The sequence below is a fragment of the Notolepis coatsorum genome, assembly GCF_963971535.1.
Source record: "Notolepis coatsorum genome assembly, chromosome: 20".
In the NCBI taxonomy this organism is placed as follows: domain Eukaryota; kingdom Metazoa; phylum Chordata; class Actinopteri; order Aulopiformes; family Paralepididae; genus Notolepis; species Notolepis coatsorum.
Genome location: NC_140184.1, coordinates 33,797,730 through 33,822,372, shown reverse-complemented (window position 1 = coordinate 33,822,372; position 24,643 = coordinate 33,797,730). Strand labels below are relative to the sequence as shown.

The 24,643-nt window shown below is 45.7% G+C and overlaps 1 protein-coding gene across 2 annotated transcripts in view; it reads right to left on the bottom strand.

Annotated features, from left to right (window-relative positions):
• The window catches only part of itga11a (integrin, alpha 11a), a 152,655-nt gene that overhangs the window by 20,482 nt on the left and 107,530 nt on the right, over positions 1–24,643 (bottom strand). The gene's annotated exons all lie outside the window — the stretch shown is intronic.

The window sequence follows — 24,643 nt, the reverse complement described above, 5'->3', positions numbered from 1 at the left end:
TAGTGATTGGACATCTGAATACTAGTTGGTGGCACGGTGGTGTAGTGGTTAACACTGCCGCCTCACAGCTAGTTTCCGTGTTGTCAGGTACCCAGGTGGGGTATCTCCCGGGCCTTTCTGTGTGGAGTTTGCATGTTCTCCCTGTGCTCGCAAGGGTCCCCCCCCCCCCCCCCCCCCCGGATAAGAGAAACCCAATGGAAAAACATGCACAACAGATTGCTAACGCTGTCCCTGACGAAGACGGACAGGAGCACTTGGATTGGTCCCCGGGGCGCGGCCACACGCTGCAGCCCCTATCTGCTCCCGGCTGCCCTTGGGGGGAAGGACGACGGGATGGGTCAAGTGCAGAGACTCAATCGCATCGGCGACCCAACTAAAATTGCATGTGTGTGTGTTCCTGTGTGTGTCACTGCATGCCGAATAAAGACTTCTTCAAAGTCCAATTATTATTATTATTATTATAGTACTACAGTATATAATAAATAATATTCCTGGTTATTAGCCTACCTTAGAATACTCTTAAGATGTTCTCATTGATATGTCACTGTGATATTAGTTGGAATGACCCATTTTAATGCAAAACCTGCAGGTAGCTCTGTCCAGCTAGGGGATTTCTCAGTTTCCCTGGAATACTGGAATACTGGGATTCTGAGAACAGTTTGAATGTGGAAACGATATGATGAAAAACATCAGCTCACAGGAGAACACATATTGGGTCTCATTCTCGAACGTAGTTACGACAAAATATTTCGTCTTAGCCAGATTTCGGCCTATTTAAGACATATTAGGGCTGGGAGTGGGAGTCCTCAAATTTTATTATCTTATTTGAGAGCAGATCCAAGAGTGCTGAGGAGCACTCTTAAATATGCTCTCAGCCCACGATCAAATCTCATGATTGATTGACTAATTTAAAACTTTATTACAACTTGACAGACTGTGTTCTCATAGTGATTCCTTCATGTTAACGCTACAGACCTCCTTGGAATTAATTACTTGATCATAATTAAAATAAATATGACAATATTTGTACGATAAGAAATTACGCATTTGACAAATGTATAATTACTTTAATTACTCAGATATTCAAACACAATTATGCAATTATTGTGAAATGATTGAAAATAATAATAATTTAATGCCTTCTGTGGAATTTGCATTTCTTATTTGTTACACATCTGTTTTAATGATTAATTATATACATTTGAAAGAATGCAGGTCAACATGCAATGTATCCCATTGATTGGTATTGATTGAAAACTTTATTAACAGATTGCTGAATGGGTACAGTACAGTACAGCTCAATTACATAAGGGAATGCAGACCAGAGAAAGAATTTCGTCTTGTTTACATCAGGGTCCCCCATTTTCAATTCATCATAACATATATGACACACACGACACAGATAGACAGTACTGCTACATCTATACATTTATGACATACCAGATTTGCAAATACAGTACTGTTTGTGATACAAAAAGAGTCCAGAAAAGAGAGTACATTTGACGTAGAAACTGAGGTTGGAGGGGTGGTAGACTTACACTGTACAAGCAAAACTGTACATTGGAATATTGACAAAACCATACTTGGTCATTTACTGTACATTGGAGGGGGTTGATATAGCTATAAACCTACATTCCTTCGAATATATCAATTAAACTTATATTGAAATACACTATATAGCCTATACACCAACACTGAAATGACAGTCGATAAATAAATAAAAACTAAAGCTAATCGGTGGAAATAGACTGCATTAATATTCCATAACAAGTCTTGTGTGCGCCTACGAATGAACAGTAGCCTATAGGCTTATGGAATAATAAGCCATACTGCTTCAATCATTACGCCCGCCGGCCCGTAGGCTATTATATGTCATTCATTCATATACAGTACTGCGCGCGCGTGTGTGTGTGTGCGCGCGCTGCGGCAGGTGTGTACCGCGAGCTGTATATGATGCCAATACATTAATCTAATCTAGTTTTGATGGGCGCAAGCGTGATTATGAAACCTAGCCGCATTTCTCGGAGACGCTCTCTGATTGGCACTGACTGACGCTAGGTTTCGTAATCACGCGGCTCTCAAAGCACTTCCGCCATTCCATTTCATACAGCTGCGTCAACAGTTGCTTTATAAGGACTGTCGGGGGCGTGGTTTGTATGCAAATGAGCTGAACGGGAACGCGCTTTGGAGTTTACGACAGAATGCCATTCTCCAAGCAGATATCAGATCATATCATTTCTGCGACCGTTTCAGCCACTTAAGACATATCTCCAGCACGTTCAGGACTCAGAGTGTACTTGTCATAGATTATGTCTCAGTGGTTCCAAGATAAGTCTTCCAGAATATATCTTTGAAAAAATTTGGAATGATTACATTTTAGATCATAGTTGCTCCTCTACTATTACTCATGCTGCCCTTGACTTTTACTAATGCTGCCCTTGACTTTTACTAATGCTGCCCTTGACTCCTACTCATGCTGCCCTTGACTTTTACTCATGCTGCCCTTGACTCCTACTCATGCTGCCCTTGACTCCTACTCATGCTGCCCTTGACTTTTACTCATGCTGCCCTTGACTCCTACTCATGCTGCCCTTGACTCCTACTCATGCTGCCCTTGACTCCTACTCATGCTGCCCTTGACTTTTACTCATGCTGCCCTTGACTTTTACTCATGCTGTCCTTGACTCCTCATGCTGCCCTTGACTTTTACTAATGCTGTCCTTGACTCCTACTCATGCTGCCCTTGACTCCTACTCATGCTGCCCTTGACTCCTACTGATGCTGCCCTTGACTCCTACTCATGCTGCCCTTGACTTTTACTGATGCTGCCCTTGACTTTTACTAATGCTGTCCTTGACTCCTACTCATGCTGCCCTTGACTCCTACTGATGCTGCCCTTGACTTTTACTAATGCTGTCCTTGACTCCTACTCATGCTGCCCTTGACTCCTACTAATGCTGCCCTTGACTTTTACTCATGCTGTCCTTGACTCCTACTCATGCTGCCCTTGACTCCTACTAATGCTGCCCTTGACTTTTACTCATGCTGCCCTTGACTCCTACTAATGCTGCCCTTGACTTTTACTAATGCTGTCCTTGACTCCTACTCATGCTGCCCTTGACTTTTACTCATGCTGCCCTTGACTTTTACTCATGCTGTCCTTGACTCCTCATGCTGCCCTTGACTTTTACTAATGCTGCCCTTGACTCCTACTAATGCTGTCCTTGACTCCTACTCATGCTGCCCTTGACTCCTACTCATGCTGCCCTTGACTTTTACTGATGCTGTCCTTGACTCCTACTAATGCTGCCCTTGACTCCTACTGATGCTGCCCTTGACTCCTACTCATGCTGCCCTTGACTTTTACTGATGCTGCCCTTGACTTTTACTAATGCTGTCCTTGACTCCTACTCATGCTGCCCTTGACTCCTACTAATGCTGCCCTTGACTTTTACTCATGCTGTCCTTGACTCCTACTCATGCTGCCCTTGACTCCTACTAATGCTGCCCTTGACTTTTACTCATGCTGCCCTTGACTCCTACTCATGCTGTCCTTGACTCCTACTCATGCTGCCCTTGACTCCTACTCATGCTGCCCTTGACTCCTACTCATGCTGCCCTTGACTTTTACTAATGCTGTCCATGACTCCTACTCATGCTGCCCTTGACTTTTACTCATGCTGCCCTTGACTCCTACTCATGCTGCCCTTGACTTTTACTCATGCTGTCCTTGACTTTTACTCATGCTGCCCTTGACTCCTACTCATGCTGCCCTTGACTCCTACTAATGCTGCCCTTGACTTTTACTCATGCTGCCCTTGACTTTTACTCATGCTGCCCTTGACTCCTACTAATGCTGCCCTTGACTTTTACTCATGCTGCCCTTGACTTTTACTCATGCTGCCCTTGACTCCTACTCATGCTGCCCTTGACTCCTACTCATGCTGCCCTTGACTTTTACTAATGCTGTCCATGACTCCTACTCATGCTGCCCTTGACTTTTACTCATGCTGCCCTTGACTCCTACTCATGCTGCCCTTGACTTTTACTCATGCTGTCCTTGACTTTTACTCATGCTGCCCTTGACTCCTACTCATGCTGCCCTTGACTCCTACTAATGCTGCCCTTGACTTTTACTCATGCTGCCCTTGACTCCTACTCATGCTGCCCTTGACTCCTACTCATGCTGCCCTTGACTCCTACTCATGCTGCCCTTGACTTTTACTCATGCTGCCCTTGACTCCTACTCATGCTGCCCTTGACTTTTACTAATGCTGCCCTTGACTCCTACTCATGCTGCCCTTGACTTTTACTAATGCTGCCCTTGACTCCTACTCATGCTGCCCTTGACTCCTACTCATGCTGCCCTTGACTTTTACTCATGCTGCCCTTGACTTTTACTCATGCTGTCCTTGACTCCTCATGCTGCCCTTGACTTTTACTAATGCTGCCCTTGACTCCTACTGATGCTGCCCTTGACTCCTACTCATGCTGCCCTTGACTTTTACTGATGCTGCCCTTGACTTTTACTAATGCTGTCCTTGACTCCTACTCATGCTGCCCTTGACTCCTACTGATGCTGCCCTTGACTCCTACTGATGCTGCCCTTGACTTTTACTAATGCTGTCCTTGACTCCTACTCATGCTGCCCTTGACTTTTACTCATGCTGCCCTTGACTCCTACTCATGCTGTCCTTGACTCCTACTAATGCTGCCCTTGACTTTTACTAATGCTGTCCATGACTCCTACTCATGCTGCCCTTGACTTTTACTAATGCTGTCCATGACTCCTACTCATGCTGCCCTTGACTTTTACTCATGCTGCCCTTGACTCCTACTCATGCTGCCCTTGACTTTTACTCATGCTGCCCTTGACTCCTACTCATGCTGCCCTTGACTTTTACTCATGCTGTCCTTGACTTTTACTCATGCTGCCCTTGACTCCTACTCATGCTGCCCTTGACTCCTACTCATGCTGCCCTTGACTCCTACTCATGCTGCCCTTGACTCCTACTCATGCTGCCCTTGACTTTTACTCATGCTGCCCTTGACTCCTACTGATGCTGCCCTTGACTCCTACTCATGCTGCCCTTGACTTTTACTCATGCTGTCCATGACTCCTACTCATGCTGCCCTTGACTTTTACTAATGCTGTCCATGACTCCTACTCATGCTGCCCTTGACTTTTACTAATGCTGCCCTTGACTCCTACTGATGCTGCCCTTGACTTTTACTAATGCTGCCCTTGACTCCTACTCATGCTGCCCTTGACTCCTACTCATGCTGCCCTTGACTTTTACTAATGCTGTCCATGACTCCTACTCATGCTGCCCTTGACTTTTACTAATGCTGTCCATGACTCCTACTCATGCTGCCCTTGACTTTTACTCATGCTGCCCTTGACTCCTACTCATGCTGCCCTTGACTTTTACTAATGCTGTCCATGACTCCTACTGATGCTGCCCTTGACTTTTACTAATGCTGTCCATGACTCCTACTCATGCTGCCCTTGACTTTTACTAATGCTGTCCATGACTCCTACTCATGCTGCCCTTGACTTTTACTCATGCTGCCCTTGACTCCTACTCATGCTGCCCTTGACTTTTACTAATGCTGTCCTTGACTCCTACTGATGCTGCCCTTGACTTTTACTCATGCTGTCCATGACTCCTACTCATGCTGCCCTTGACTTTTACTCATGCTGCCCTTGACTCCTACTCATGCTGCCCTTGACTTTTACTAATGCTGTCCTTGACTCCTACTCATGCTGCCCTTGACTCCTACTCATGCTGCCCTTGACTTTTACTCATGCTGTCCATGACTCCTACTCATGCTGCCCTTGACTTTTACTCATGCTGCCCTTGACTCCTACTGATGCTGCCCTTGACTTTTACTCATGCTGCCCTTGACTCCTACTCATGCTGCCCTTGACTTTTACTCATGCTGCCCTTGACTCCTACTCATGCTGCCCTTGACTCCTACTCATGCTGCCCTTGACTCCTACTCATGCTGCCCTTGACTCCTACTGATGCTGCCCTTGACTCCTACTGATGCTGCCCTTGACTCCTACTAATGCTGCCCTTGACTCCTACTGATGCTGCCCTTGACTCCTACTGATGCTGCCCTTGACTTTTACTCATGCTGCCCTTGACTCCTACTGATGCTGCCCTTGACTTTTACTCATGCTGCCCTTGACTCCTACTGATGCTGCCCTTGACTCCTACTAATGCTGTCCTTGACTCCTACTAATGCTGCCCTTGACTCCTACTCATGCTGCCCTTGACTCCTACTCATGCTGCCCTTGACTCCTACTCATGCTGCCCTTGACTCCTACTCATGCTGCCCTTGACTCCTACTCATGCTGCCCTTGACTCCTACTCATGCTGCCCTTGACTCCTACTCATGCTGCCCTTGACTCCTACTCATGCTGCCCTTGACTCCTACTCATGCTGCCCTTGACTCCTACTCATGCTGCCCTTGACTCCTACTCATGCTGCCCTTAACTAAGACTAAGTTTAGCTGAGAGAACAGGGGAGACACAGAGGGAGAGGATAAGATATTAGATCAAAATTATATTACACAAAATATTAGATGTGGCTTGAATAGTAAATCATTTATTTTTTTGGTTTATTATAGTATTCAATGCCGACATCACAAACAACAGGTGATTATCATTAAACAACGTGGCTAATGACCTGTGGCACTGCGCCATATTGTATGGCAAAAGAAGTGAATACTCTATAACTGTCCAGAGATAATCCTATGAATATTGTATAACTGGCCAGAGAGAATAACTCTATAACTGGTCAGAAAGAATACTATGAATACTCTATAACTGCTCAGAGAGAATAGTTCAAGTTTCAAGTTTCAAGTTTCTTTATTAGTTGTCATACAGAAGTACAGAATACTTTTATACAAAATACTTCTTTCTGTTACGCTCCAGAGACCGTGCTAGACAAAAATAGATAAGTATAAAATAAAATAAGTATAGCAAGTATAAAATAGAAGTCACGTACGTAGACACAAGTGTTCAGTATGTACATATGTACAATGTTCAATGCAGAGTAGAAGTAACTGAGTTACCATACAATATACTATACAATATACTAATATACAATATACTATATAGTGCAAGGAGAAATGGGATGAGGTACAATTTATGTACAATTTACAGTAAGGTGTAATGAGGTATGGGTTGTAGTGCAAATTCTTTACCAATAAATATAAAGTGTGTTTAGGTGTTCTAAAGTGTGTAAAGTGGGTGCTGCAGTGAGTTGTTTGTTTAAAGTGAGTGTGTGCGTGTGGATGTGTGTGCTGTGAGTGCATTTGATGGTTGTTACATAGTGTTATTGTTCGTTGAGCATCCTGATGGCCTGGGGATAGAAGCTTCTTCTGAGTCTTTCTGTGCTTGCCATGAGACTCCGGTATCGCTTGCCTGACCGCAGCAGTTCAAAGAGGCAGTTGTTTGGGTGGCTGGAGTCTTTGATAATTATCTTAGCCTTACCCATGCACCGCTTGTTGTAAATGTTCTGGAGAGTGGGAAGCCCCCCTCCAATTGTGCGTTCAGCTGAACGGGCCACTCTCTGTAGTCTGCTATGGTCTTGTGCGGTGCTATTTCTAAACCAGGAGGTGATATTGCCAGTCAGGATGCTCTCTATTGTACATGAGTAGAAGTTAAGGATCTTCTGACTGACTTGGAACTTCCTTAGGCGCCTGAGGAAGTAGAGGCGTTGCCGTGCCTTCTTCACAACACTGTCAATGTGTGTGGTCCATGTCAAGTCCTCGGATATGTGGACTCCGAGGTACTTAAAACTTAGGTTTTAAGTTTTATGAATACTCTATAACTGTCCAGAGATAATCCTATGGCTATTGTATAACTGGTCAGAGAGAATACTATGAATATTGTATAACTGCTCATAGAGAATAGTATGAATACTCTATAACTGCTCATAGAGAATAGTATGAATACTCTATAACTGGTCAGAGAGAATACTATGAACTCTATTAACTGGCCAGAGAGAGAATTGGGCTTCCTGTGTTTGTATACCTTCCACTATGCTAATGATTGTTAAGATTCAAAGGGATGGGAAAATGGAACAGTGAATGAGAGAAAGGAATCCAAAACACAATTATCTGAATCATGCAGGACAGAGGAGGTCAGGGAAGCTAGCCCTGTACGTGCCCTGGAGAGGGGGAGGTAGGGTAGAGGAGAGGGCAGACTGATGGGAGAAGAGTGTTGTTTACAATCCCCTCTGTGCTCTAATGAAGTCCTGATGGATGCCGGCTGGCCGGGGAGGAATGCCTGAACGAGAAACGCTGTACTGCAGTGTCCGTCCCTCGTATGGACTCACTCCACTCTGACAGGAGGCAGATACGGTAAGTACATAAACAGCCCCCCTCCTTATATTCACGTCTTTGTTTTGGAAGATGATTCCCCGCCCCACGCACATTCACTGCATGATGTTTAGCCCTGTGATGCTGAGCATTCAAAATGTCAATGGAATGTTCAGCTCTCCGTTTGGAAAACCGAGGAGTTTGACTGCTACACACGCATGAGGCACATGCGTTCGCACGACACTGCAAATGAGACACACGCGTACACACACACATGTGTGCGCACATACACTGGTATGGGGTTGGAAGACCTTACTGTCAGTGGCTAGGGTAGATTATCCTGCTGGCATGGGTGAGCTTGGAAATTCAGTCAGTACTTCAAGATACCCGTCATGCTCAGGGCCAATATAGTTTACCCCCAAGCCACAACGACTGTAAACTGTTGAACAGCGGCTACAACCGTCCCAGCGAGGCAGTGTGATTAGTGCTGTTCCTGTCCCTGGTTACCCCCTAACTATGAACAAATATGTAAACACCCTCCCATTCACAACTTACACATGCATTGTGAGATCTCAGCAAGAGCGCCCTGTAATATTGCTGCGACACTTTGACACTTTGGTTTGACTGTTACACAAGTCAGTAGAAACCAGAGGCGAACCGTGGAAACGAAAGCGTCAATTGGCTGCTTTACACTGCTTGCCCCAAGACTCCTACTTTCCTTTAGAAACACGGTAGTTTGATTGTGCTGGTCTGGCAGCTGCCCTGGTGTACAGTGAGTCTTATTTAACCACAACGTATTTGTACCACACTTTAAGAGGCCTCCAACCAGAACAGAACTGGCTTGTATGAATCATTCACTAAGAGTCCCCATCCAACCGTTCAGTTGTTGGGGAATGTTTGAGAGAAATATTTTTTGTTTGTTGTCAAGGAGATGATAGTTATTTGTGCAAATGATGTGGTTTGGTTATATCGTGGGGTGTATTAGGGATAGACGTCGTTAGTGGCCATTGGATAATTTCTCAGTGTGTGTGTGTGCGTGTGTGTGTGTGTGTGTGTGTGTGTGTGTGTGTGTGTGTGTGTGTGTGTGTGTGTGTGTGTATATGCATGCATGCATGTGCATACGCTTTATTGTCACATGCACTATTTCAATCACCTTATTCCCATAGTCCTTTCTCAATGATCTTGTTGGTATGGTAATGCTAATTATTGCATATTTCAACTTGACAACAAACAAAAACAAACAAACATTCTAGAACAGACTACATTTGATTTCCTGTTAGCTATTGATATAGGATAAAATTATTCAGGAGTACAGTTTTGAGTAAAACATCAAACATTTGTTTTTATATCTTGCAGCATATTTTAAGTTTTTCTTTCTTATATTAAAATATATTTCGTTTTTAAGAATTTGTAAAGGATAGGCAAAAATAAGCATGTGCTTCAGCCTATTCCTTTTTTTTCGGTCGTTGATTTTGGATTTTGTGTGTGAGCTTGCCTTGAATATGTACTTTGTGATTTTCTATTTACATTTTTTACGTTTTTTGCAAGTCCACACGGGTCTGTTTGATTTGTCTGTAAACAAGACCGTAAAATAAAAAACTTCATTCATTCATTCATTCATTCATTCATTCATTCATTCATTCATTCATTCATTCATTCATTCATTCATTCATTCATTCATTCATTCATTCATTCATTCATTCATATTAGAAAACACTGCAACAGGAAATAAACATGGGTCCATGCTGTTAGCAATTATTGTTTGATGAATGAGACATCAATCATTGGATAGTGCTGTACACAATCTGTCTACTGTTCAATAGCAGTTGCTTTTAGTTGTTAATTGACCATGCAAATGAACATAATAGGCTAACATTAAAGGTGATATAGATAACGTTCAGCCACTAGCACAGGATGTCGCACTATACCAGCATGTCATGTATTCAGTCAGATGCATTCTATGTGGGGAAATGGGAAGTAGGGTGGTACAGATTCAGATTCAGACAACTTTATTGATCCCGCGTGGGGCAATTCATATTTGCAGCTTCACCAACAAGCAACAAAGACAAACAAACAACAAAACATCTCAACGACAGCACGGCAAATAAAAAGAGAAACACTCCATGTGATACATGCCTGTAACATACCGTAATGTATGCATGTAAACAAGAAAATTCATTTTGGACCTGCCAAATATTTTTCAATTATATTTTTGAGGGAAAGATTATTATTATTATTATACAATTATTGCGCAGGTTTCTCAAAGCTCTGTGGATGTATTGTATTAAAAAAGATTACTCTACATAAAGATTTGATCTATAGCACCTTTAAGACCATCACTCTCAAAAAATTAAACATGAAACATTAAAAATGAAAAGACATTTTCAAGACACATTTTGTTGACATTACAAGCCAGTGAAAAAGCCAGACCAGTGGGAAAATTACTTAGACACATAAATCCATAACAGATGACAGAAAGTTCTGTCTCGGTCTCCTCATGCTCTCTGATGCTCCAAGCTAAGGGTGAGTCACAGTGATTTTCTTTTTATATCACTCTTAAGTGGCTTCCAGTATTTCACTGCCTGGATAAATATAGAACATAATCTACTGTATTTCCTTGTGAATATAACCTTCTTTTTCCTTATGCTGGCTAACACATATATGTATAATCTAGGCTATAGGTTCTCATTCTAAAATGGTTAAATTCACTATATGATGCTTTTTGATAGTATTGAACTGATTTAATTTAACACTATAAATATAAACTGAAATATGAACTTTGAGATCTGAGGTAAAGAGAGATTGACAGTCTGAGGTAAAGAGAAATTACAAAAATATAAAAAATACTATATCCTAAATGTGGGCCAAATGTCACTAGAGAACCATAAATAATGTTGTGTCATGGTTATGCCTCGTAAGATGTGATTTATCATAATTACTGATCTTGTTAAACATTGGGGCAGATGTTGTTTAGGTCGTGTTTAAGAGGCCTATGAGAGCTCTAAAACGGCTATAGAATATTAAATGACAACAGGGCCAAGACTGGTGTAGGAGCCAAATAACATTTAAAAACATAGATTTATAGAAAACCATACACTATTTTGTTGGCCAAGAACAACTCTCCCGAAGTTTTAAACTAGGCTAGCTGATCGGTATCCGCTTCCAATCATTTGTGCTAAGCTAGGCTAGCTTGCAGCCGGATAGCTTTCTACTGAACACACAGAGATGAAATTGGTATCTATTTTGACGCTGACGCTGACGCAGTGGCGTCGCGTGGGTAAAATAACAGAGGATGCCAACTTTTTTTTTTATTAAAAAACATTAATTAAAAAAATGTATAAATATTTTTTTTCAATTTTTTTTTATATTTAAGCCAAGCAGTCACCATGTACAGTATGGCTCGGCGGCCAGTCAAACCAAGCAGTCACCATGTACAGTATGGCTCGGCGGCCAGTCAAACCAAGCAGTCAACATGTACAGTATGGCTCGGCGGCCAGTCTAACCAAGCAGTCAACATGTACAGTATGGCTCGGCGGCCAGTCAAACCAAGCAGTCACCTAGCCCCTTTCGTGACTGCGATGCACTGTAATCATAACAACTACTACCTTACACTGTAATTGTTGTGAAGGGCCAGATTAAACCGAATATATATATTTATTTATATATATATATTTAATTGTATTTGTATATTCTCTAATATTCCCTGATATCCCTTGTATATTCCTTGTACAATATGCATTGAATATCCATTCTAGCCTACTGAACATCCCATAATAGTCTCCATTCTACTATTGGTCGAGACCTTGGTGCCAGGCTGCCATACCCCCCAGACCCAGTTCAAACGTACCGCTCAACATGTACGAACAAGTCCTAGTTCCGCGTAGGAATCTGGCTACCGCACCACTAACGGTACTATTTGTTCATAGTGCGTATATATACTGCGCTACTAAAGTAGGACTTCCTTTTTAGTCCAGTTTCTTACCCTCCAATAGAGTGACAGACGTAAAGCCTCCCCGCAACGCCACGTGTGGGAGTAAGGCCAAGTTCGGCCTACCATCGGTATTGAGACATCGTGTATATTAATATTTGAATAGTCATATTTGGCACTATATCGTCGAGTTGGACGTAGTCTATTAAGCTAATAATAGTCTATTCATATGTAGTGCTTCGTGCGGTGAGAATACTATCGTAGTCAGTACCCCATCGTTTCGGGCAGAGAACTGGCTGCTTATCCAGGGTGGCCGACCCCATGTGAGGCTGCACCCGAGGAGCCCCAGAGCCGACGAGCGAGTGGACCTGCATACCGGATTATTCTACCGACGACAGCCCGCCTTCCCAGGCACGGATTATGCTTTGTATACAGTGATTATTCCATGGATAAAGACCCCCGACACTGCCGTGTGTTGGAACCCCCCCCCCTGGAGAGGACGCAAGGTGAGGAGGCGCTCTGCAAGACGAGGTCGCTTCACGTCTCTCCTCCGTGGACCGGAGAGAGCCGGCCCACAGAGAGTCCAGCTGCTTTCATCTGTGGTCCAAGGATCGCTGGCGCATTGAACTGCACTACTGTGGGTTCACCCAGGATACCCTTAGCCGGACGAGGCAGCCAGACTCTACCCCCCCCCCCCTCCTACTCCTGTTGTCTTACAAGCGACCGGAATACCCCCCTAGTGTATCCAGTCTTATAATCATTAAAGTATCATTGCTGTTATTCCTTAACTATTCCAGGTCGTATATTTACCACCTGCGCCATCAGAGATTGGACATTCTCTATTGATATACCGACGAATACTCTTTGCCATAAAAGTGCATACTATTTCAATTCATAAATGTAATTAAGTGATTAAGTGCTTGCTCTACACACCATTGCTGTGTAGGAATAAATACCTACTTCGACTTCGTACATTTGTGTTGGATCCGTTTCATCTACGTGAGAGTGTTTATCATAATATATTTATGCCGAGTACTGGGTGGCCGAATATAAAGTACAAAGGTAGTGGTAGTAAGTATCATATCTAGTAATACAGTCAGGGAATTGTACCCCTCAGTTACAATTGGTCCTTCGAGCCGGATGGTAATTAGTGTAATATTAATATAGTGTTATTAATATTGAAATGGCCTATGATGAACACTCCACGAAACGATCCTCCTAACCAACGCCCGCAGCGCGAACGACGGCTCCCTCAGTACTTAGAGGCTTACGCTGTCAGTCAACAACCTAGTCTTCTACTAACAGTAAACGCGGTAAAACTAGAAAGTAAAAGTATGTCTAACCCCAACGCCCAGACTACCCCGACCATAGAGGCCCCTACGGGTTCTAATGTAACTGACCAAGTTCACGGTGGGGACCAGTGGGAACCAGACATGACTTCACACCCCGCCAGTACTGAAGAAGTAGTCCCCGATGAGTCCCGGGAGGAATACAACGCTACCGAGAGAGAACTCGGCACGGAAGAAGACGGGGAGAGCACCGTGGAGATAGAGCTCCAAGGCTCCGCAAGGAGTACCCCGAGGGAAGGCTCCCCTATACAACCGCCTTCTCCCAGCGAGGCAGAGAGGACCCTACAGCAGGCCTTCCTCATCAGCCTGAACGCCGCTGCTGAACGCGACCGACTGCAGATCCAGCAGCGGAGCGAAGAAGAGCATATACGTCTAGAAATAAGACGCATTCAGAGGGAAGAGAATGTGGCCCGAGACCGAGCAGACAGCCAGCGAGCAGCTGCTGGTGCTCTACGGGACGCAGAGCGCGACAGACAGCAAGCGCAACTAATAGAACAGCTGATCAGACGGACAACACCCTCTCCCTCCGCCAGAGGCTCCAGGAACTCGTCTAGACACACCTCCAGGGCGGCATCCCCTAGCCGAGTAAACAACCCTGAACTTGACCAACAGACGAGGTCTATACCCCCCACAGACCACCTCCCCCCACCGGTCCAAGCGAGACCTAGCAACCGGGAAGGAGCAGCATATCCTGTGGAGAGGCTAAACCAGAGACTACAAGCACTGGATGACCTAACTGAAGACGAAGAGGAAGAGGAGGAGAACCACGCCCGACGACAGCACAGTACTCTACCGGACCAGGAGGTCCGGTACAGCCCAGGCTATACTCCCGCGGAGCTGCGCTACAGACCCCCGACTCTATACACGGGTGAGCACGACGCACGACCCGCACCGAGGAACAGCACCTGGACAAGCGGGCCATGGTACACTGCCGGTACCAGCCCATACCAAGGAGCGGGAGGAGACTCGCCTAGGAGGCCTCTCCCCCAACGCTCGCCGATGTATCCACAGTCAGCGTCATACATTGGCACGCCTATGGTACCCGACTTCACCCAAGAGAACCGGGCCCAGTATACAGAACTCTGCATGTGTCTGGAGACCATGTTGGTGGATGTATTGGATGAACGCCATAAATACGCCATCCTACTGAAGCACTTAAAGGTACCCCGCGCACATAATATAGCGCTCGCCTACGCGACTTCCACCACCCCATACACAGCAGCGCTGGTAGCATTGGACCAGAGGTATGGGCGCATATGGGATTACGTGATCCAGGAGATCCGACACATCGACCGCTTACCCCCAGCAATAGACAATCGAGCACTGGACGACCTGTCCATCAGAGTGCAGTCCCTGGTAGGGATGTTGGGAGCGCAGAGAGAGAAGGGGAGGCATGAACTTTACGCCAACTCAAATGTGGAAAGGATCTTGGAGAAGCTGCCGCCCGCTCGACAGGAGCGTTTTAGGCGGCAGAGAGACCACCGAGACCCGAATGGCCCCGAACCGAACCTCCTCGATCTAGCAGACTTCCTGGCGAGAGAAGTCAGCAGCCTACGGCTAGATACATTCGGACGGAGCACCCCTGGCTCCAGAGAAGGAACCAGACGACTAAATGATGGAAGAAGATCGGTGACTGTGATGCACCAATCGGAGTCAGTACCGAGCAGCAGGAGCCACAGTACCCCCTCCAGAACGGAGAAGTGGAAGATAGTGTGCCCCTACTGTGAGAAAGAACACTGGCTAGCGCAATGTGACTCCTTCCCCAAGCTGAACGCGGAGGAAGCAAGTCAATGGATAAAGTCCAACAAGCGCTGTTTTCGCTGTGCGCGCTCACACATGGCAGCCGAATGCCGCTTAAAGAAAAGGTGCACCAAGTGCGATGGAGCCCATCTGGACATACTTCACGACAGTAACAGACGGCGCCCTTCACCCGCACCATCCAGCAGCAAAGCAAGCGTCATGTACATCGATCCCGCCAGCAGCAGTGGAGCCCGAGTACTCCTAAAAGTAGTGCGTGTGACACTAAGCTACCAGAATAAAGTCCTGGACACTTACGCCGTCCTCGATGACGGGTCAGAGAAGACCCTTCTGCTCGCCTCCGCTGCGGCCCAGCTAGGGCTGCGGGGAAGCGAAACCCAAATGACAATTCGGACAATAAGACGAGATTTGAAGACGATAAAGGGCGAGAATGTCTCATTCTCTATCGCAGCAAGCGGCCAGCCTGAGCGACGGTACCAGATTACAGACGCTTTCACCAGCCAAGAAATAGGACTGTCGCGGTACACATACCCCGTCGACCAGCTGATGGAGAAATATGCACATCTGCGCAAGTTACCGATCCCGCTCATAGACAATGCTATGCCGACCCTGTTGATAGGCTCCGACCATGCAGACCTCATTGTCCCAATAGACCGGGTTCATACCGGACCCCGAGGCTGTCCTGCAGCAGTCGAGACCCGTTTGGGATGGACTCTCCAAGGCCCGCTCGCCAAATCTCTCAACCGAAGTACAGCCACTAGATGTCTCCACTCCCGAGTCACAGAGGGAGAAACCGCACTCCTGCAACACGTAGAGCGGCTATGGACCTTGGAACAAATGCCCTTTAAGAACGGAAAGAAAGACATTCGCTCTAAAGATGACATTTACGCCATTCACCTCCTCGAGACAGGGACCAAGAGAGTCCCGGTCAACGGCGTGTTGAGATACGCCACGCCACTCCTGCGGCGAGAAGGAATGCCTACTTTCCACGCCAAGACAGACGCCACAGAACGGTACCTGCTGAACACGGAGCGGCGCTTAGCCAAGAACCCCGCCCAAGAGAGTGTATACCGCGCTGAGATTGAGAAGCTCATCACAGCGGGACACGTCACAAAGATGGACATTAAAGAGGCTGACCAGACCACTGAATCGTGGTACGTGCCTCACCACAAGGTCCATCACAACGGTAAAGACCGCATAGTATTTAACTGCAGCTACCAGATCGGATCCCAAAATCTGAATAAAGAGTTACTGCCCGGTCCCACACTCGGCCCCTCCCTACTCGGCGTTCTACTCCGCTTCCGCCAGGAAAAGGTGGCCATCAGCGGGGACATTAAAGGAATGTTCCTGCAGGTGAGATTAGTAGAGGAGGACAAGCCCCTGTTACGGTTCCTATGGAGAGAGAAGCCAGGAGATGAGCACCCAGCCATCTACCAATGGGAAGTCCTCCCCTTCGGAACGACGTGCAGCCCCTGCTGTGCTACATTTGCACTACAGAAACATGTAGCAGAGGACCCAGCAGCGGACGAAGAGGTCCGACACAGCGTAAAGAACAGCTTCTACGTAGACAACTGTCTACAAAGCCTTTCAACCCAGGAAGAAGCCGAGGCTCTCCTGATTAAACTCTGCGCCTCATTGATCAAAGGCGGCTTTGATCTCAGGCAGTGGGCCAGCAGCGATCCGCAAGTACTGCGCAGCCTCTCCTCCGAGGACAAGGCGGCCAGCAGCGAGACCTGGATGGCTACAATCCCGGGAGAAGCCCAGGAGATGACCCTGGGATTGGTGTGGCGATTCAAAACAGATTCGCTTCACTACAGACACAAGCCCCTGACTACGGAGCAGGGAAGGCCGGTGGCGGCGCCGACCACCAGACGGAGTGTGTACACAACACTCGCCCGACAATATGACCCGCTAGGATGTATTCTACCGTACACCACCAGGGCAAAAATGATTGTACGAGCATTGTGGGACAAGGACCAGGGCTGGGACGACCCCATTCCCGCACACCTTGCATCCACCTGGAGAGAGTGGGAGATGGAGCTCCACTCACTCCCAGGCGTTAATATGCGCCGAAGCTACTTCCCACCCACGGTGAGGCCAGAGACATGTAAAATGGACTTACACGTCTTCAGTGACGCCTCAGAGGTCGCATACGGATCAGTAGCCTACTTGCGGGCCCAAGAAGAGGGGGGAGAGATCTACACAGCATTTGTTCTCGCCCGCTCGAGAATAGCCCCACGCAAGCAACAATCTATCCCACGCCTAGAGCTCTGCGCAGCCCTAGCCGGAGCGCACCTAGCCACGCTCATCCAACGTGAGCTCACCATACCGGTGTCTAGAACAATCCTGTGGTCAGATTCCACGACAGTACTCGCCTGGATCAAATCGGACTCATGCAAGTACAAAGTCTTCGTGGGAGTCAGAGTCACCGAGATTCAAGACTTAACCGAAGAGTTAACCGGAGAAACAGAGTGGCGCTACGTTGATACAAAACAGAACCCAGCTGACGTCATCACCCGGGGAATGCCCCTAGATGACCTCACCCGTCGCAATGTCTACAGTGACGGCCCAGCATTCCTAAAGCTCCCGGAAGGAGAGTGGCCCACGCCTATCCCGAGGGAAGCCAGTCAGGAGGAGGCTGAGAATAAGAAGCCTGTGTTCTGTGGATTGAGCACTGTTATCTCCGCAGACCCCAACACACTCCTGATGGGGCGGCTAGATCCCGCGTTACCCCAGACAATGTACCGGCCTGAAGAAGCGAACGGCCGACGAATGTGGAGGTACAGCCAAGTATTAGCCGACAAGTTTTGGAGCAGTTTCCTACTACACTACCTACCGTCTCTACAGACCCGCCAGAAGTGGGTAAAGGAGAGAGACAATTTGACAGAAGGAACAGTCGTCATGATTATTGATCAATCACTGCCCAGAGCTATGTGGCCGGCCGGCCGCGTAAGCAAAGTGATCACCGGTGCCGACGGCAAGGTCCGAGCAGCTGAAGTGCTTGTCCAGGGTCGCACTTACACCCGTCCCGTGGCGAGGCTCATAGAACTGCCCCGACTCCCAGACACAATCGATGATGACCATGACCCTATAACCATATGACTTTGTGAAGTTGACTGACCCCTACAGCAAACCCTTATGTGTAAATAGACAACGTGATTAATCTGTCTCTGCTTAACTGATTAGGTCTGGGACCAATCAGGGGGTGGCTGTTGTGAAGGGCCAGATTAAACCGAATATATATATTTATTTATATATATATATTTAATTGTATTTGTATATTCTCTAATATTCCCTGATATCCCTTGTATATTCCTTGTACAATATGCATTGAATATCCATTCTAGCCTACTGAACATCCCATAATAGTCTCCATTCTACTATTGGTCGAGACCTTGGTGCCAGGCTGCCATACCCCCCAGACCCAGTTCAAACGTACCGCTCAACATGTACGAACAAGTCCTAGTTCCGCGTAGGAATCTGGCTACCGCACCACTAACGGTACTATTTGTTCATAGTGCGTATATATACTGCGCTACTAAAGTAGGACTTCCTTTTTAGTCCAGTTTCTTACCCTCCAATAGAGTGACAGACGTAAAGCCTCCCCGCGACGCCACGTGTGGGAGTAAGGCCAAGTTCGGCCTACCATCGGTATTGAGACATCGTGTATATTAATATTTGAATAGTCATATTTGGCACTATATCGTCGAGTTGGACGTAGTCTATTAAGCTAATAATAGTCTATTCATATGTAGTGCTTCGTGCGGTGAGAATACTATCGTAGTCAGTACCCCATCGTTTCGGGCAGAGAACTGGCTGCTTATCCAGGGTGGCCGACCCCATGTGAGGCTGCACCCGAGGAGCCCCAGAGCCGACGAGCGAGTGGACCTGCATACCGGATTATTCTACCGACGACAGCCCGCCTTCCCAGGCACGGATTATGCTTTGTATACAGTGATTATTCCATGGATAAAGACCCCCGACACTGCCGTGTGTTGGAACCCCCCCCCCTGGAGAGGACGCAAGGTGAGGAGGCGCTCTGCAAGACGAGGTCGCTTCACGTCTCTCCTCCGTGGACCGGAGAGAGCCGGCCCACAGAGAGTCCAGCTGCTTTCATCTGTGGTCCAAGGATCGCTGGCGCATTGAACTGCACTACTGTGGGTTCACCCAGGATACCCTTAGCCGGACGAGGCAGCCAGACTCTACCCCCCCCCCCCTCCTACTCCTGTTGTCTTACAAGCGACCGGAATACCCCCCTAGTGTATCCAGTCTTATAATCATTAAAGTATCATTGCTGTTATTCCTTAACTATTCCAGGTCGTATATTTACCACCTGCGCCATCAGAGATTGGACATTCTCTATTGATATACCGACGAATACTCTTTGCCATAAAAGTGCATACTATTTCAATTCATAAATGTAATTAAGTGATTAAGTGCTTGCTCTACACACCATTGCTGTGTAGGAATAAATACCTACTTCGACTTCGTACATTTGTGTTGGATCCGTTTCATCTACGTGAGAGTGTTTATCATAATATATTTATGCCGAGTACTGGGTGGCCGAATATAAAGTACAAAGGTAGTGGTAGTAAGTATCATATCTAGTAATACAGTCAGGGAATTGTACCCCTCAGTTACAGTAATCATAACTACTACTACCTTATACTGTAATCATAACTACTACTACCCTTACACTGTAATCATAACAAGTACTACCTTATACTGTAATCATAACTACTACTACCTTATAGGGGTGCACAATATTGATTTTTTGACCCCGATTTCGATAACTTTCTGCTCCTCAAGGTCGATACCGATAACCGATAATATATATATATATATTTATTGTATTATAATTAAATTTTTTATGTATATTCCTGTAGTTTTGACCTAACCAGATTTATCATGACATGAGCATTACTACTATGAACAAAACAAAGCCAAGAGAACAGTTTTTCCAAATAAATATAATTTGAGTCAATCACAAAATTCACAATCCGTCAATGTCATTACAAATAACAATGTGTTTCCCTGAACAATGAGTGAACTAAAAACCAACAGGTATTGTGCTTTGTCAGCAGATAAAACATTTGACGCTATAGGAGAGGAGACTGTTGTGGTCTTGGTCCATGAAACAACTATTACTTGGCATTTATAGGACAGCACGCCTCAAAAAGAATTAAATAAACCAAACAAACATCACAGGTCCATATGTCTGTGGTGAAACTTACGTGCTGTGATTGCTGGCTGCTTTCTCACTATGAATTGAAAATAGGGGACCCTGATGTAAACAAGACAAACGTCTTTCTCTGGTCTGCATCCCCTTAACAATTGTGTGTATTGAGCCGTACTGTATTGTACCCATTATGCAATCTGTTAAATAAAGTTTTCATTCATTCATTCATTCACGTGTCTGGTGCGCCCAGCCATCACAGCGCTCCTACTGTAAAATGCGGAAGCAGCCATTTTAGCGAAGGCTAGCTCAGTTTTACTCGTTTATAAAAATGATTTTGAATGTTTATTAGCAACGCCGAGCTTTCAAACCCCGCCGCGTGTGTGTGTGAAACCCTAATGGAACGCTGGGTACCTTTGACATTTATATCTGATATATTTTGGACCCACCGCTAGCTTTTAAGCAGTGCTTGATGGTGCACATTAACCTGGCTACTACGGAGGAATAAGTGACTGCATATTCAAGCCCCTGCCTTGCATCGCAGTCACGAAAGGGGCTACAACCAAGCTAGCTTGGTTACGTTAGTTAGAAACCAAGCTAGCCTATGTAATAATAATAATAATAATACATCTATTTTATATAGCGCTTTCCAGGTGCTCAAAGACGCTTCACATGGGCAGGAGAGACAAACTATGGCAAAACAAAAAAACAGAACAAAACAGAACAAAAATAATACATGACAAAATAAAATAAAACCGACAGAATTAGAGGTCAAAAGCAAGATTGAAAAGGTGGGTTTTGAGGGCTGATTTAAAAGATGTCAGGGTGTTTGCATCACGGATATGGCTGGGGAGGGCATTCCAGAGGGAGGGGGCAGCAGCAGCAAAGGCCCTGTCGCCCCAGGTCCGGAGCTTGGTCGTGGGAGGTGTTAGGAGGTTGGCATCTGCAGACCTAAGGCGACGGGTGGGCGTGTGACGGTGGAGGAGTTCGGACAGGTAGGGAGGGGCAAGGTTGTTGAGAATGTAGGCTGCTCAGTGCTTACCTGGCCAATAATGTGGTCCTCCTCCTGGACAGGTAGATTTGTTAAATCATAATATCCACAGTGGTGTGCTGTGCTGGCTGCTGGTCCTCAGTAAAGGTCCCGCCGGCGAAAAATAAGTTGCTAATAAAGTGCTATATGCTTCATTGCATATGCCAAAGTGCCTGCAAGGCTAACCTCGTTCTCAGCTTTATCTCGTGAGATACCGCGAGGCGAAGACGTTTGGTCACATTTGCTTTTAATGTGATTTGATTGGCCACTATGGCCAGATGCGAAATTAGCATATATTCCCCTAGAGAACAAAGCTGGGGGCGCGGCGTGTTAAGGTTTAGGAGCTAAGCCCAACCCAACTTGAATCTTATTGGCTAATAATGAGGTAATAGGATGAATAAACAAACAAAAAAAAGGCCTAGCATCCTAACCTTGTTCACAGCTTTATCTTGTGAGCCCCCAGGCTGGCAGACTGTGAGAGTCTGAGTCAGTGAGTATGGGCTGCCTCAGTTAGTGACAGTGTTAGAGAGAGTGGGCGCAGTTTCGCTCGTTCGGTTAATTTCTCCAGGAGGGAGAAAATTATTATAACACAGAGATGAAAAATTATTATTTTTCTTTTATTATTGTAAACTATAAAAAAATCAAATTTTAATTTTACATTTTAAATTTTAAAAATTTTGGGGAAGCTTGGCTTCCCTTGGCTCCCATGAATATTCGCCACTGTGCTGACGTCTGACGCTGGAGAATACAGTACACACATTCCCCATAATGTTGACATGTTCCATTAGGAGTTTGGACTAAGTATTTGTAGATGGTTCCCTGGACAATTATTATGTAGGCAAAATACTGTAAATCCTTAGTTTTGTCTTTGTGATTTTGTACATGTTGAGGGCGGGCTGGGGCATAAAATAGGACAAGCGTATCTCACAAGGCAGAACTAATGGGAGTCTCCATGGTTAAGCTGCAGATCTTAAACATTGTGGTCTGTCATGGTCGTGAGGTCTTCAGCGTGTGTTTCAGGCTGCAGTTATCCACTGTGCTCCAAGTCAGTGTTTCTCAACCAGTGTGTTGAGATCCAAAACTAAGAGAGTGTTCTGACAAGATAATCTATGAATCTCTGAAACTCTGTTTTTCATTTTTACTTTTTTCAAGAAGCAATAGTGAAAAAGAATATCACCAGACTACACTACATCACCAGACTATACATCACCAGACTACACTACATCACCAGACTACACTACAGCACCAGACTACACTACATTACCAGACTACACTACATCACCAGACTACACTACATCACCAGACTATACATCACCAGACTACACTACATCACCAGACTACACTACATCACCAGACTACACTACATCACCAGACTACACTACATCACCAGAATGAATGTTGGTGGTGGTCGGAGGGGCCGTAGGCGATGATTATTCGCCACGCTTCCGTGAGTCTGCCTCAGGGCAGCTCTGGCTGCAATTGTAGCTTACCACCACCGGTATGACTGTGTATGAACGAATAATGGACTCTGTGAAGCGCTCTGGGTGTCATGAAGAGCGCTATATAAATCCAAGCCATTATTATTATTACACTCCATCACCAGACTACCCTACATCACCAGACTACACTACATCACCAGACTACACTGTACCGGTACCTGTCTGATCTCCTCCACCAGTACACTCCATCCCGGAACCTACGATCCTCTGATCTAGGTCTCCTCTCCATCCCTCGCACCAGGTTACAGACTTTTGGGGACAGAGCCTTCAGCGTGGCGTCCCCTACCCTCTGGAACTCTCTCCCCCCCCAAATCCGCAACGCCCCAACCCTGGACACCTTCAAATCCGCTCTAAAAACACACCTCTTCACCACGGCTTTCCCCATCAGTTAGTTTTAGATTAAATTAGGTCCATTATCCCCTACTTTCCCTCATCCCCTCTCCCCCCCCCCTATTTTCCTTGCCCTATTTTTTGTCCTGATTGTAAAGCGACCTTGGGTTCTATGAAAGGCGCTATATAAATTTGATCTATTATTATTATTATTATTATTACACTACATCACCAGACTACACTACATCACCAGACTACACTACATTACCAGACTATACATCACCAGACTACACTACATCACCAGACTACACTACATTACCAGACTACACTACATCACCAGACTACACTACATCACTACACTACATCACCAGACTACACTACATCACCAGACTACACTACATCACCAGACTACACTACATCACCAGACTACACTACATTACCAGACTACACTACATCACCAGACTACACTACATTACCAGACTACACTACATTACCAGACTACACTACATCACCAGACTACACTACATCACCAGACTACACTACATCACCAGACTACACTACATTACCAGACTATACATCACCAGACTACACTACATCACCAGACTACACTACATCACCAGACTACACTACATCACCAGACTACACTACATTACCAGACTACACTACATTACCAGACTATACATCACCAGACTACACTACATCACCAGACTACACTACATTACCAGACTACACTACATCACCAGACTACACTACATTACCAGACTACACTACAGCACCAGACTACACTACATCACCAGACTACACTACATCAGACTACACTACATCACCAGACTATACATCACCAGACTACACTACATCACCAGACTACACTATATTACCAGACTACACTACATCACCAGACTACACTACATCACCAGACTACACTACATTACCAGACTACACTACATCACCAGACTACACTACATCACCAGACTACACTACATCAGACTACACTACATTACCAGACTACACTACATCACCAGACTACACTACATCACCAGACTACACTACATCAGACTACACTATATTACCAGACTACACTACATCACCAGACTACACTACATCACCAGACTACACTACATCACCAGACTACACTACATCACCAGACTACACTACATCACCAGACTACACTACATCAACCGACTTTGACTGATTTGGCCACAGCCTAATCTCAGTCGATTGATCTCATCGCAAACAACT